The 15,859-nt window shown below is 40.6% G+C and overlaps 1 protein-coding gene across 3 annotated transcripts in view; it reads left to right on the top strand.

Moving 5' to 3' along the window:
* VPS13A (vacuolar protein sorting 13 homolog A) overlaps positions 1–15,859 on the top strand; it is a 283,496-nt gene that overhangs the window by 153,853 nt on the left and 113,784 nt on the right. The gene's annotated exons all lie outside the window — the stretch shown is intronic.

The raw sequence follows: 15,859 nt of genomic DNA, 5'->3' as shown, positions 1-15,859 counted from the left end.
GTCTATTTTCTATGTCTGTTTCTCCATTCAGTTCAGTTGCTCAGTAATGTCTAACCTTTTGTGACCCCAAAACTGCAGCACACCAGGCCTCCCTGTCCATCACCAACTCCCAGAGCATACACAGACTCATGTCCATTGAGTTGGTGATGTCATCCAACCATCTCATCCTCTGTCATCCCCTTTTCCTCCTGCCTTCACTCTTTCCCAGCATCAGGGTCTTAACAAATCAGTCATCTCTTCGCATCAGGGGCCAAAGTATTGGACTGTCAGCTTAAATACCAGTCCTTAGAATGAACACCTAGGACTGATCTCCTTTAGGATGGACTGGTTGGATCTCCTTGCAGTCCAAGAGACTCTCAAGAGTCTTCTCCAACACCACAGTTCAAAAGCATCAATTCTATTGTGCTCAGCTTTCTTTACAGTCCAACTCTCACATCCATACATGACCACTGGAAAAACCATAGCCTTGACTAGACGGACCTTTGTTGACAAAGTAATGTCTCTGCTTATTAATATGCTGTCTAGGTTGGTCATAACTTTCCTTTTAATTTCATGGCTGTACTCACCATCTGCAGTGATTTTGGAGCCCAGAAAAACAAAGTCAGCCACTGTTTCCATTGTTTCCCCATCTATTTCCCATGAAGTGATGGGACCGGATGCCATGATCTTAGTTTTCTGAATGTTGAGCTTAAAGCCAACTTTTTCACTCTCCTCTTTCACCTTCATCAAGAGGCTCTTTAGTTCCTCTTTGCTTTCTGCCATAAGGAGGGTGTCATCTGTATATCTGTGCTTATTGATATTTCTCTCAGGAATCTTGATTCCAGCTTGTGCTTCTTCCAGCCGCACATTTCTCACGATACACTCTGCATATAAGTTAAATAAGCCGGGTGACAATATACAGCCTTGATGTACTCCTTTTCCTGTTTGGAATCAGTCTGTTGTTCCATGTCCAGTTCTAACTGTTGCTTCCTGACCTGCATACAGGTTTCTCAAAGGGCAGGTCAGTTGGTCTAGGATTCCCATCTCTTTAATAATTTTCCACAGTTTGTGGTGATCCATACAGTCAAAGGCTTTGGCATAGTCAATAAAGCAGTAGATTGTTTTCTGGAACTCTCTTGCTTTTTTGATAATCCAGCAGATGTTGGCAATTTGATCTCTGGTTCCTCTGCCTTTTCTAAAACCAGCTTGAACATCTGGAATTTCACAGTTCACATATTGCTGAAGCCTGGCTTGGAGAAAATTGAGCATTATTTTACTAGCATGTGAAATGAGTGTAGTTGTGTAGTAGTTTGAGCATTCTTTGGCATTGCCTTTCTTTGGGACTGGAATGAAAACTGACCTTTTCCAGTCCTGTGGCCACAGCTGAGTTTTCCAAATTTGTTGGCATATTGAATGCAGCACTTTCACAGCATCATCTTTTAGGATTTGAAATAGCTCAACTGGAATTCCATCACCTCCACTAGCTTTGTTAATAGTGATGCTTCCTAAGGCCCACTTGACTTCACATTCCAGGATGTCTGGCTCTAGGTGAGTGATCATACCATCATGATTCTCTGGGTCATGAAGATCTTCTTTGTGTAGTTCTTCTGTATATTCTTGCTACCTTTTCTTAATATCTTTTGCTTCTGTTAGGTCCATACCATTTCTGTCCTTCATTGAGCCCATCTTTGCATGAAATGTTCCTTGGTATCTCTAGTTTTCTTGAAGAGATCTCTAGTCTTTCCCATTCTGTTGTTTTCCTCTATTTCTTTGCATTGATCACTGAGAAAGGCTTTCTTATCTCTCCTTGCTAATCTTTGGAACTCTGCATTCAAATCTTTCTTTCCTTTTCTCCTTTGCCTTTTGTTTCTCTTCTTTTTGCAGCTGTTTGTAAGGCCTCTTCAGACAGCTGTTTTGACTTTTTGCATTTCTTTTTTGTTGGGGATGGTCTTGATCCCTGTCTCCTGTACAATGTCATGAACCTCCGTCTTTAGTTCTTCAGGCACTCTGTCTATCAGGTCTAATCCCTTGAATCTATTTGTCACTTCTACTGTATAATGATAAGGGATTTGATTTAGGTCAAAGCTGAATGGTCTAGTGGTTTTCCCCACTTTCTTCAATTTAAGTCTGAATTTGGCAATAAGGAGTTCATGATCTGAGCCATAGTCAGCTCCTGGTCTTGTTTTTGCTGCCTGTATAGAGCTTCTCCATCTTGGCTGCAAAGAATATAATCAGTCTGATTTCGGTGTTGACCATCTGGTGATGTCCATGTGTAGAGTCTTCTCTTGTGTTGTTGGAAGAGGGTGTTTGCTATGACCAGTGTGTTCTCTTGGCAAAACTCTGTTAGCCTTTGCCCTGCTTCATTCTGTACTCCAAGGCCAAATTTGCCTGTTACTCCAAGTGTTTCTTGACTTCCTACTTTTGTGTTCCAGTCCTCTATAATGAAAAGGACATCTTTTGGGGGTGTTAGTTCTAGAAGGGCTTATAGGTCTTCATAAAACCATTCAGTTTCAGCTTCTTTAGCATTATTGGTTGGGCATAGACTTGGATTACCGTGGTATTGAATGGTTTACCTTGGAAAAGAACAGAGATTATTCTGTGATTTTTGATATTTCATCCAAGTACTACATTTTGGACTCTCTTGTTTACTATGATATTACTCCATTTCTTCTAAGGGATTCTTGCCCACAGTAGTAGATATAATGGTCATCTGAATTAAATTCACCCATTCCAGTCCATTTTAGTTGGCTGATTACTAAAATATCAATGGTCACTCTTGCTGTCTCCTGTTTGACCACTTCCGGTATGCCTTGCAAGATTCATGGACCTAACGTTCCAGGTTCCTATACAGTATTACTCTTTATAACATCGGACTTTTCTTCTGTCACCCATCACATCCACAACTGTGTGTTGTTTTTGCTTTAGCTCCATTTCTTCATTCTTTCTGGAGTTATTTCTCCACTGATCTCCAGTAGCATATTGGGCACCTACCGACCTGGGGAGTTCATTTTTCAGTGTCCTATCTTCTTGCCTTTTCATACTGTTCATGAGGTTCTTAAGGCAAGAGTACTGAAGTGGTTTGCCGTTCCCTTCTCCAGTGGACCACGTTTTGTCAGAACTCTCCATCATGTTTGTCCGTTTTGGGTGGCCCTACACAGCATGGCTCATAGTTTCATTCAGTTAGACCAGCTGTGGTCCATGTGATCAGATTGGTTAGTTTTCTGTGATTGTGGTTTTCAGTCTGTCTGCCCTCTGATGAAGAAGATTAAGAGGCTTTATGAAAGCTCCTGATGGGAGAGACTGACTGAGGGGGGAAACTGGGTCTTGTTCTGATGAGCAGGGCCATGCTCAGTAAATCTTTAATCCAATTTTCTGTTGATGGGTGGAACTGTATTCCCTCTTTGCTGTTTACCTGGGCCCAAACTATGGTGGAGGTAATGAAGATAATGGGCACCTCCTTTGGATGATCCTGTGCATATACTGCTATACTCACTGCCTGCAACCCTGAAGGAGGCCACCACCGACCCACACCTCTGCTGGAGACTCCTGGACACTCTGGGAAAATCTGGGTCAGAGTCTTGGGGGTCACTGCTCATTTCTTCTGAGTCCTGGTGCACACAAGGTTCTGTTTGTGCCCTCCAAGAGTCTATTTCCCAGTCCTGTGCAAGTTCTGGCAGCTTTATGGTGGGGTCAGTGGTGACCTCCTCTAAGAGAGCTTAGTACCCAAGTCTGCTGAACCCAGAGCTCCAATCCCTGTGGCAGTCCACTGCTGACCGTCTCCACAGGAGACAGTCAAACACAGTCCTGACTCAGTTTCTGTGGGGACCCTGGGTCCTGGTGTGCACGAGGTTTGTTTGAGCCCTCTGAGCGTCTCTGGTGGGAATGGGGTTTCAGCCACTATGGAGAACAGTGTGAGATTCCTTAAAAACTGGAAATAGAACTGCCTTATGATCCAGCAATCCCACTGCTGGGCATACACACTGAGGAAACCAGAAGGGAAAGAGACACGTGTACCCCAATGTTCATCGCAGCACTGTTTATAATAGCCAGGACATGGAAGCAACCTAGATGTCCATCAACAGATGAATGGATAAGAAAGCAGTGGTACATATACACAATGGAGTATTACTCAGCCATTAAAAAGAATACATTTGAATCAGTTCTAATGAGGTGGATGAAACTGGAGCCTATTATACAGAGTGAAGTAAGCCAGAAGAAAAAACACCAATACAGTATACTAACACATATATATGGAATTTAGAAAGATGGTAACAATAACCCTGTGTACGAGACAGCAAAAGAGACACTGATGTATAGAACAGTCTTATGGACTCTGTGGGAGAGGGAGAGGGTGGGAAGATTTGGGAGAATGGCATTGAAACATGTAAAATATCATGTATGAAACGAGATGCCAGTCCAGGTTCGATGCACGATACTGGATGCTTGGGGCTAGAGCACTGGGACGACCCAGAGGGATGGTATGGGGAGGGAGGAGGGAGGAGGGTTCAGGATGGGGAACACATGTATACCTGTGGCGGATTCATTTTGATATTTGGCAAAACTAATACAATTATGTAAAGTTTAAAAATAAAATAAAATTAAAAAAAAAATAAACATGAATTCGCCTCTCCTACTGTTTTTCTGGGGCTTCTCCTTTGCCCTTGGGCGTGGGGTATCTCTTCACGGCCACTCCAGTGCCACACAGCTGCCACTCCAGTGCCTACAGTCTTACTGGGGTTTCTCTGACCTTGGATGTGGGGTATTTCCTCACCACCACTCCAGCGCCACGCAGCTGCCATTCCAGTGCCACATGATTGATACCAATTAAAGTGTAGATGTATTATTTAGGAGGACCACTTTGAGGTTGTCATTTGAAGGTATATTGGGAGGCTGCTTTGGTCTCATGTTAGTTGAAAGGTGTTTGGTAACCAACTAGTCTTTTCATAATTCCTGAGGCTCAGTCCTACCCTTACACGGACTTGGAAAGGCAAATATGGTACACCTTAATATAAAATTATACATATTCAACTGTATTTGATCTGCAAAAATAGAAATTTCATATTTGCAGACTCGTTTCTTATAAAGTAAAGGGATATGTAGTAATCTTCTGATATGTGTAAATCTGTGAATTTAAATGTTTTCATATTAAGGTCTTGTATAATGCATTTTATGTTTTATGTAGAGAACATTCTCATTTTAAGAGTTTATTGTCCAACATGTATATTTTTGGCACTTTTTAATATATTATAAAAATCCTATTTAAAAGTTTTATTTTTCTTTAACACAGAGAACTTCAGCTCAGAGAAAAGTCACCTAAGTTTCTAGGAGGTGGAACGTCTCTCATTTTCATGGAAAGACTATTTGATTCTATTTTCCTCTGCACACACACAAATTATTTATTTCTATTATTTATATATAAAATGATTAATTTTTTCTGATACTGTATGAAATTTATTAAAAACAATTTTATTTCTACTCATAGGACTCAATATATTAATGATGCATACCAGGAAGTACTGGATCTACTATTGCCATTAAATCTTGAGGTGATGGTTGAGCGAAATTTATCGTGGGAGTGGTTCCAGGAAGTTCCTTGTTTCAATCTAAATGCTCAGCTAAAGCCCATGGAGGTAACTTTTAAATCCTTATTGATGTATCTTTTGTTGGTTAAAAATTATTGTTTGGGGACATAAGTCATTTTGTATGTACAAGTTATGTAAACATACCTTGGTCAGAAAAGAGATAGTAGCTCATGTATATAAACTAGAATGCATTGAATGTTGATCTTTTTTTTCTTTTCTGTTTTTGTAAAAAGATTTTTTTTCATTTTTTAAAAAAATTTATTTATTTTATAATTATGGATAATTACGTTACAGAATTTTGTTGTTTTCTGTCAAATCTCAACATGAATCAGCCATAGGTATGCATATATCCCCTCCCTTTTGAACTTCCCTCCCAATTCCCTTCACATCCCATCCCTCTAGGTTGGTACAGAGCTCCTGTTTGAGTTTCCTGAGCAAAACAACAGATTCCCATTGGCTCTCTATTTTACATATGGTAATGTAAGATCCATGTTACTCTTCCCATACATCTCACCTTCTCCCCTCTCCCTATGTTCATGAGTCTATTTTCTATGTCTGTTTCTCCATTCAGTTCAGTTGCTCAGTAATGTCTAACCTTTTGTGACCCCAAAACTGCAGCACACCAGGCCTCCCTGTCCATCACCAACTCCCAGAGCGTACACAGACTCATGTCCATTGAGTTGGTGATGCCATCCAACCATCTCATCCTCTGTCATCCCCTTTTCCTCCTGCCTTCACTCTTTCCCAGCATCAGGGTCTTAACAAATCAGTCATCTCTTCGCATCAGGGGCCAAAGTATTGGACTGTCAGCTTAAATACCAGTCCTTAGAATGAACACCTAGGACTGATCTCCTTTAGGATGGACTGGTTGGATCTCCTTGCAGTCCAAGAGACTCTCAAGAGTCTTCTCAAACACCACAGTTCAAAAGCATCAATTCTATTGTGCTCAGCTTTCTTTACAGTCCAACTCTCACATCCATACATGACCACTGGAAAACCATAGCCTTGACTAGACGGACCTTTGTTGACAAAGTAATGTCTCTGCTTATTAATATGCTGTCTAGGTTGGTCATAACTTTCCATTTTAATTTCATGGCTGTACTCACCATCTGCAGTGATTTTGGAGCCCAGAAAAACAAAGTCAGCCACTGTTTCCATTGTTTCCCCATCTATTTCCCATGAAGTGATGGGACCGGATGCCATGATCTTAGTTTTCTGAATGTTGAGCTTAAAGCCAACTTTTTCACTCTCCTCTTTCACCTTCATCAAGAGGCTCTTTAGTTCCTCTTTGCTTTCTGCCATAAGGAGGGTGTCATCTGTATATCTGTGCTTATTGATATTTCTCTCAGGAATCTTGATTCCAGCTTGTGCTTCTTCCAGCCGCACATTTCTCACGATACACTCTGCATATAAGTTAAATAAGCCGGGTGACAATATACAGCCTTGATGTACTCCTTTTCCTGTTTGGAATCAGTCTGTTGTTCCATGTCCAGTTCTAACTGTTGCTTCCTGACCTATACAGGTTTCTCAAAGGGCAGGTCAGTTGGTCTAGGATTCCCATCTCTTTCAGAATTTTCCACAGTTTATTGTGATCCATACAGTCAAAGGCTCTGGCATAGTCAATAAAGCAGTAGATGTTTTTCTGGAACTCTCTTGCTTTTTTGATGATCCAGTGGATGTTGGCAATTTGATCTCTGGTTTCTCTGCCTTTTCTAAAACCAGCTTGAACATCTGGAATTTCACAGTTCACATATTGCTGAAGCCTGGCTTGGAGAATTTTAAGCATTATTTTACTAGCATGTGAGATGAGTGCAATTGTGTAGTAGTTTGAGCATTCTTTGGCATTGCCTTTCTTTGGGACTGGAATGAAAACTGACCTTTTCCAGTCCTGTGGCCACTGCTGAGTTTTCCAAATGTGCTGGCATATTGAGTGCAGCACTTTCATAGCATCATCTTTCAGGCTTTGAAATAGCTCAACTGGAATTCCATCACCTCGACTAGCTTTGTTAATAGTGATGCTTCCTAAGGCCCACTTGCCTTCACATTCCTGGGTGTCTGGCTCTAGGTGAGTGATCACACAATTGTGATTATCTGGGTCGTGAAGATCTTTTTTGTACAGTTCTTGTGTGTATTCTTGCTACCTCTTCTTAATATCTTTTGCTTCTGTCTGGTCTATACCATTTCTGTACTTTTTTGAGCCCTTCTTTGCATGAAATGTTCCCTTGGTATCTCCAATTTTCTTGAAGAGATCTCTAGTCTTTCCCATTCTATTGTTTTCCTCTATTTCTTTTCATTGATCACTGAGGAAGGCTTTCTTATCTCTCCTTGCTATTCTTTGGAACTCTGCATTCAAATCTTTCCTTTTCTCCTTTGCTTTTTGCTTCTCTTCTTTTCACAGTTGTTTGTAAGGCCTCTTCAGACAGCCATTTTTCTTTTTTTGCATTTCTTTTTGTTGGGGATGGTTTTGCTCCCTGTCTCCTGTACAGTGTCACGAACCTATGTCTTTAGTTCATCAGGCACTCTGTCTATCAGATCTAGTCCCTTATATCTATTTCTCACTTCCACTGTATAATGATAAGGGATTTGATTTAGGTCAAAGCTGAATGGTCTAGTGGTTTCCCACTTTCTTCAATTTAAGTCTGAATTTGGCAATAAGGAGTTCATGATCTGAGCCATAGTCAGCTCCCAGTCTTGTTTTTGCTGACTGTATAGAGCTTCTCCATCTTGGCTGCAAAGAATATAATCAGTCTGATTTCAGAGTTGGCCATCTGGTGATGTCCGTGTGTAGAGTCTTCTCTTGTGTTGTTGGAAGAGGGTGTTTGCTATGACCAGTGTGTTCTCTTGGCAAAACTCTGTTAGCCTTTGCCCTGCTTCATTCTGTACTCCAAGGCCAAATTTGCCTGTTACTCCAAGTGTTTCTTGACTTCCTGCTTTTCCATTCCAGTCCTCTATAATGAAAAGGAAATCTTTTTTAGGTGTTAGTCTAAAAGGTCCTGTAGGTCTTCATAGAACTGTTCAACTTCAGCTTCTTCAGCATTCCTGGTCGGGGCATAGACCTGGATTACCATGATATTGAATGGTTTGCTTTGGAAAATAAATTCTTCAGTATTATTTTTCTACATTCCATATATGTGTGTTAGAATATGATATTTATCTTTCTCTTTCTGACTTACTTCACTCTGTATAATAGGTTCTAGGTTCCTCCACCTCATTAGAACTGACTCAAATGTGTTCTTTTTTATGGCTGAGTAATATTGTATTGTGTATATGTACCACAACTTCTTTATCCGTTCATCTGTGGATGGACATCTAGGTTGCTTCCATGTTCTAGCTATTGTAAATAGTGCTGTAGTGAGCAGTGGAATACATGTGTCTTTTTCAATTTTGCTTTCCTCGGGGTATGTGCCTAGGAATGGGATTCCTGAGTCAGATGGTGATTTTATTCCTAGTTTTTAAGGAATCTCCATACCGTCTTCCATAGTGACTGTTTTCATTTACAGTGCAAGACTGTTCCCTTTTCTCCAAACCTCTTCAGCATTTATTGTTTGTAGATTTTTGATGATGGCTGTTCTGACCCATGTGAGGTAATACCTCATGTAGTTTTGATTTGCATTTCTCTAATATGTGCAATGTTCAGCACCTTTTCATGTGTTTGTTAGCTGTCTGTATGTCTTCCTTGGAGAAAAGTTTGTTTAGGTCTTTCTGCCTCTTTTTGATTGGGTTGTTTGTATTTCTGGTATTGAGTTGTATGAGCTGCTTATATACTTTGGAAGTTAATCCTTTGTCAGTTGTTTCATTTGCTTTTATTTTCTCCCATTCTGAGGGTTGTCTTTTACTTTGCTTATAGTTTCCTTTGCTGTGCAAAAGCTTTTAAGTTTAATCAGGTCCCACTTGTTTACTTTTGTTTTTATTTCCATTACTCTAGTGGGTGGATCATAGAGGATCTTTCTTTGATTTATGTCATTGAGTGTTCTATGTTTTGCTCTAAAAGTTTTATAATTTCTGGTCTTACATTTAGGTCTTTAATCCATTTTGAGTTTATCTTTGTGTATGTTGTTAGGGAGTGTTCTAATTTCATTATTTTACATGTAGCTGTTCAGTTTTCCCAGCACCATTGATTGAAGAGTCTGTCTTTGCCCCCTTTTATATTCTTGCCTCGTTTGCCAAAAATAAGGTACCCACAGGTGCCTGGGTTTATCTCTGGGCTTTCTATGTTGTTCCATTGGTCTACGTTTCTGTTTTTGTGCCAGTGCTATACTGTCTTGATGAATGCAGCTTTGTAGTATAATCTGAAGTCAGGAAGTTGATTCCTCCAGCTCCATTCTTCTTTCTCAAGACTGGTTTGGCTATTTGGGGTCTTTTGTGTTTCCATATGAACTGTGAAATTTTTTGTTCTAGTTCTGTGGAAAAGTCATTGGTAATTTGATAGGGATCGCCTTGAATCTATAGATTGCATTTGGTAGTATAGTCATTTTCTCAATGTTGATTCTTCCTACCCAGGAACATTGAATATCTCTCCATCTGTTTATGTTGTCTTTGATTTGTTTCATTAGTGTCCTGTAATTTTTGTGTACACTTCTTTTGTCTCCTTAGCTAAGTTTATTTCTAGATATTTAATTTGATTTTGTTGCAATGGTGAATGGGATTGATTCCTTAATTTCTCTTTCTGATTTTTCATCATTAGTATATAGAAATAAAGTAATTTCTGTGTATTGATTTTGTAGCCTTTGACTTTGCTAAATTCACTGATTAGCTCTAGTAATTTTCTGATACTGTCTTTTGGGTTTTTTATGTCATCTGAAAACAGTGAGAGCTTTAGTTGTTCCCTTCCGATCTGGATTCCTTTTATTTATTTTTCTTCTCTGATCGCTGTAGCTAGGACTTCCAGTTGTTTTAGGTGTAAAGTTAGGTTGTCTGTTCGATGTTTTTCTTGTTTCTTGGGGTGGGATTGTATTGCTATAAACTTCCCTCTTAGAACAGCTTTTGCTGCATACCATAGCTTTTGAGTTGTCGTGTTTTCTTTGTCATTTGTTTCTAGAAATTTTTTAATTTCCCTTTTGATTTCTTCAGTAACCTATTGGTTATTTAGAAACGTGTTGTTTAATCTCCATGTGTTTCTTTTTCTTACATTTTTTTTCTTGTAATTGGTATCTGGTCTCAAAGCGTTGTGGTTGGAGAACATGCGTGATACGGTTTCAGTTTTCTTATATTAACTGAGGTTTGATTTGTGACCCAAGATGTGGTCTATCTTGGAGAATGTTCCATGTGCACTTGAGAAGAAGATGTATTCTTCTGCATTTGGATGGAATGTCCTGAAAATATCAATGAGATCCATCTCATCTAATGTATCATTTAAGACTTGTGTTTCCTTGTTAATTTTCTGTTTTGATGATCTGTCCATTGGTGGGAGTGGGATGTTCAAATCTCCTACTATTATTGTGTTACTGTCAATTTCTCCTTTTATGTCTGTTAGTGTTTGTCTTGGAGAAGGCAGTGGCACCCCACTCCAGTACTCTTACCTGGAAAATCCCATGAATGGAGGAGCCTGGTAGGCTACAGTTCATGGGGTCGCTAAGAGTCGGGCATGACTGAGTGACTTCCCTTTCACTTTTCACTTTCATGCATTGGAGGAGAAAATGGCAACCCACTCCAGTGTTCTTGCCTGGTGAATCCCAGGGATGGGGAGCCTCTTGGGCTGCTGTCTATGGGGTCGCACAGAGTCGGATGCGACTGAAGCGACTTAGCAGCAGCAGCAGCAGTGTTTATCTTATGTATTGAGGTGCTCCTATGTTGGTGCATAGATATTTACAGTTGTTATGTCTTCCTCTTGGATTGATCCCTTGATCATTATGTAGTGTCCTTCCTTATCTCTTGTAATCTTCTTTAAGGTCTATTTTGTCTGATATGAGGATTGCTACTCCAGCCTTTCTTTTGCTTCTCATTTGCATGGAGTGTATTTTTCCATCCTCTCACTTTCCATCTGTATGTGTCTTTAGGTCTGAAGTGGGTTTCTTGTAGACAGCATATATGTGGGTTTTGTTTTTGTTTCCATTCAGCCAGTCTGTGTCTTTCGGTTGGAGCACTTAATCCATTTACATTTAAAGTTCAGTTCAGTTCAGTCGCTCAGTCGTCTCTGACTCTTTGCAACCCCGTGAATCACAGCATGCCAGGCCTCCCTGTCCATCATTAACTCCTGTCGTCTACCCAAACTCATGTCCATCAAGTCGGTGATGCCATCCAGCCATCTCATCCTCTGTCATCCCCTTCTGTTCCTGCCCTTAATCCTTCCCAGCATTAGGGTCTTTTCCAGTGAGTCAGCTCTTCGCATGAGATGGCCAAAGTATTGGAGTTTCAGCTTCAACATCAGTCTTTCCAAAGAACACCCAGGACTGATCTCCTTTAGGATAGACTGGTTGGATCTCCTTGCAGTCCAAGGGACTCTCAAGAGTCTTCTCCAACACCACAGTTCAAAAGCATCAATTCTTTAGCGCTTAGTTTTCTTCACCATCCAACTCTCACATCCATACACAACCATGGGAAAAACCATAGCTTTGACTAGACGGACCTTTGTTGACAAAGTTATGTCTCTGCTTTTAAATATACTATCTAGGTTGGTCATAACTCTCCTTCTCGATATATATATTCCTATTGCCATTTTCTTAAGTGTTTGGCGTTGATTTTGTAGATCTTTTTCTTTTCTTGTATTTCTTAACTATATAAGTCCCTTTCACATTTATTGTAAAGCTGGTTTGGTGGTACTGAATTCTCTTAACTTTTGCTTGTCTGAAAAGCTTTTTATTTCTCTATGAATTTTGAATGAGATCCTTGCCGGGTAGAATAATTTTGCTTGTAGAATTTTTCCCTTTCTTTACTTTAAATATGTCCTGCCATCCCCTTCTGGCCTGAAGAGTTTCTGCTGCAAAATCAGCTGTTAAACGTATGGGGTTTCCCTTGTATGTTACTTGTTGCTTTTCTCTTGCTGCTTTTAATATTTTTCTTTGTGTTTAATCTTTGTTAGTTTGATTAGTATGTTTCTTGGTGTATTTCTCCTTTGGTTTATCCTATATGGGACTCTTTGTGCCTCTTGGACCTGATTGACTATTTCATTTTCCATGTTGGGGAAATTTTCAGCTGTAATCCTTTCAGAAATTTTCTCATACCCTTTCTTTTTCTCTTCCTCCTCTGGGACCCCTGTGATTTGAATGTTGGTACGTTTGATACAGTCCCAGAGGTCTTTGAGGCTATCCTCAGTTCTTTTCATTCTTTTTCCTTTATTCTGCTCTTCAGAAGTTATTTCCACCATTTTATCTTCCAATTTACTTATTTGTACTCCAGATAGTCTGCTATTGTTTCCTTGTAGAGTATTTTTAATTTCAGTAATTGTGTTGTCTCTGTTTATTCTTTAATTCTTCTAGGTCTTTGTTAATTGGTTCTTGCATTTTCTCCATTCTGTTTTCAACATTTTGATTATGTTTTTCAGGTAGTTTGCCTATTTCCTCTTCATTTATTTGGACTTCCGTGTTTCTAGTTTGTTCCTTTATTTTTGTAGTATTTCTCTGCCTTTTCATTATTTTTTTGAAACTTCTTGTGTTTGAAGTCTCCTTTTCTCAGGCTTCAAGGTCGAATTCTTTCTCCCTTTTGGTTTCTGCCCTCTAAGGTTGGTGCAGTGGTTTGTATAAGCTTCATATAGGGTGAAATTTATGCTGTGTTTTTTGTTTTTCCTCTGATGGGCACGGTGAGTGAAGTCATCATCCTGTCTGTTGACGATTGGGTTTGTATTTTTGTGATGTTTGTTGTTTGAATGAGGCATTCTGCACAGGGTGCTACTGGTGGTTGAGTGATGCCAGGTCTTGTATTTAATTGGTTTCCTTTGTGAGAGTTCTCAGTATTTGATATTCCTTAGGGTTAGTTCTCTGGTAGTCCAGGGTTCAAACCAGTGCTCCCACTCCAAAACCTCAGGGCTTGATCTCTGGTCAGGAACGAAGATTCCACAAATGGTTTGTTATTGGGTGAGATTAAACCAGATACCCTAAAAAGAGAAACCAAAGATGAATCCCAGACAAATGGCAGTTACAAAATCAGGCAAATAATAATTAAAATAATGGAATATAGACATATACATATATACCCATAAGCAAAATCAAAACAGTCCAACAAAAATAATGTACAATAAATTGACCTGTTGAACAAGGAAACCAAAAATTATATCTATCAGTTAAGGACAAAACTAACTAAAGCACAAACTGAAAACAAAACTAAAGCAAGGCGCAAGTTGGGGAATAAAGCGATAAAAACAAAATTAACAAATGTGTTGAAAGGAATGGAAAGAAAGAATAGATATGCAAAGCTAAATAGAAGTAGACAACAAAGATTTATATACATTAAAGATTAACTGCAAGGGGAAAAGAACAGTAGGAAAAGCAATGGAATAAATGTAGAAAAAATAATGCTAGGTTTAAAAAATTAAAAATTTAGTAAAAGAGAAAAGAACAAAAAAAGGAGGAAAGCAAAAAAAAAAAAAAAAGCTCCATGGGACTGCAGAAGCCCAAGGGAGAGGCAGAGGTTTATAACAACAATAAAAATGTGATTGGAAGGAAAAAATCTCAAGAGTTTAATTAGATTTCATAGTGCCAATAAAATTGACAACTACAACAGAGGGGTGGAAGGAAGAAAGAAAAAAAATCCAAAGGAAACTACAGAATAAGTCAAAACATAAGAATAATAAATGTTTTTCTTGAGTCCCTGCTGTCAGGATCCTTTCCCTCACTGGGAGTCACACTGCCTCACCTCCCTAGGATGCCCTCCACCACTGTGCTGGTCCCTGGACCTGCTGTGGGGGCTGCTCCGATTCTAATCTGGTCCTCCTCCTGTGTGTTCTGGCCTCCAGTGTCCACAGCTATCAGAACTATTGCATTTGTGTGTGTGTGTGAGCTCTCAATGTCCTTTTATATATTCCATATACACAGAGTCTGCCTAGTTGATTGTGTGGGTTTAATCTGCAGCTTGTATAGCTGACGGGAAAGTTTTGGGTGTTCTTCCTTAGCTGCACTGCCCCTGGGTTTCAATTGTGGTTTTATTTCCACCTCTGCCTGTGGGTCGTTCACTGGGGTTTACTCCTGAGGCTGCCTTAAAGGATTTGGATCTGCCCCTATGAGGGCCAGGTGCAGAGGTGGTGCAGATGCTTAGTTTGCAGGGGTTCTGCCAGCACCAGGTACTCGGGATTGGTGGCAAGTGCAGCAGGAAATACAGTGCTCTAGAAGGGTATGGCAACCAGTATTTGCCAACCCGTATTGGACACAAGCAGTACACAAAGCGACCCCGTGTGTGTAGCGTAGGCGCAAGATTTTTTTTTTGCCTGTGGCAGCTCTGAGCCAATGAGAGTTGAGTGTGTAGGTGGCGCAGTTGCTCGGGTCGCGGGGACCCTGGTGGCATCAAGTGTGCAGGGACACAGACTGCTTCAGCTGTTGGGGCTGTGGTCCTATCAGAGTCTTTTTTTTGAGCCTCTGATAGCTGGCTATCAGAAGGTGTCTTTGGCCAGTCTTTGTCTGTAGCTCCGCCCATTCAGGTGCTTAGAGGACTCCCTTGCCTGAAGTCCTTCTCTGTCATTTGGGGCATCAAACACATAGAATGGGGCCTCCCTGGATGGGGTCCTATTCTGTAGTTTGTGGCATCAGTCACTTAAAGGATACCCTGGGTGGGGTCCTACTCTTCCGTTCTGTGGTTCAGGCATTTGATGGGCCGCCTCTATTGATCAGCTGCTGATGCTGGCCTTGTGGGGAGAGAGAGGCTATGGTGATGGTTCCACCCGCTACATGTGATTCCGCAGTATTGCCTTGCTTCCATGGTTGCCTGGCTTTCTTCCACAGGCATTTCCCACCACAATCTCCTCCATCACCTACCCTCAGGGAAGGGAGGGGGGTCTCTCCACAGTCAACAGCTGCAGCAAGGACTGTCTTTTTCTCATTCAGCCACAGATCAGTTGTTTCACTCTCAGCCTTAAATGTTTCTCCTCTGACTCAGACAGTTACCCTGATGTGGGGATCGGTCCCCTGCTTCAATGTCCCCACCTGCCGAGGGCAGGTCCAGTCCTAGTAAACTTTTATGTTTCCCCCTAGTTCTTTCCTCCTACTGAGTTTTGCATGGTTCTGTATATTGTGTTCCACAGGTCACGTACTCCTGTCCGCTCTCAGCTGGTGTACTGCATGCACTTCTGTGTCTGAAGGTGTATTCCTGATGTATCCATGGAGAGAGATGCACTCTACGTGCACCTGTTCCTCCACCATCTTGTTCTCTCTGAA

Source organism: Bos mutus, chromosome 8 (genome assembly GCF_027580195.1).
Source record: "Bos mutus isolate GX-2022 chromosome 8, NWIPB_WYAK_1.1, whole genome shotgun sequence".
Classification (NCBI taxonomy): Eukaryota; Metazoa; Chordata; class Mammalia; order Artiodactyla; family Bovidae; genus Bos; species Bos mutus.
Note: the sequence above shows the minus strand (reverse complement) of the source record. Positions and strands in the feature narration are given on the sequence as shown.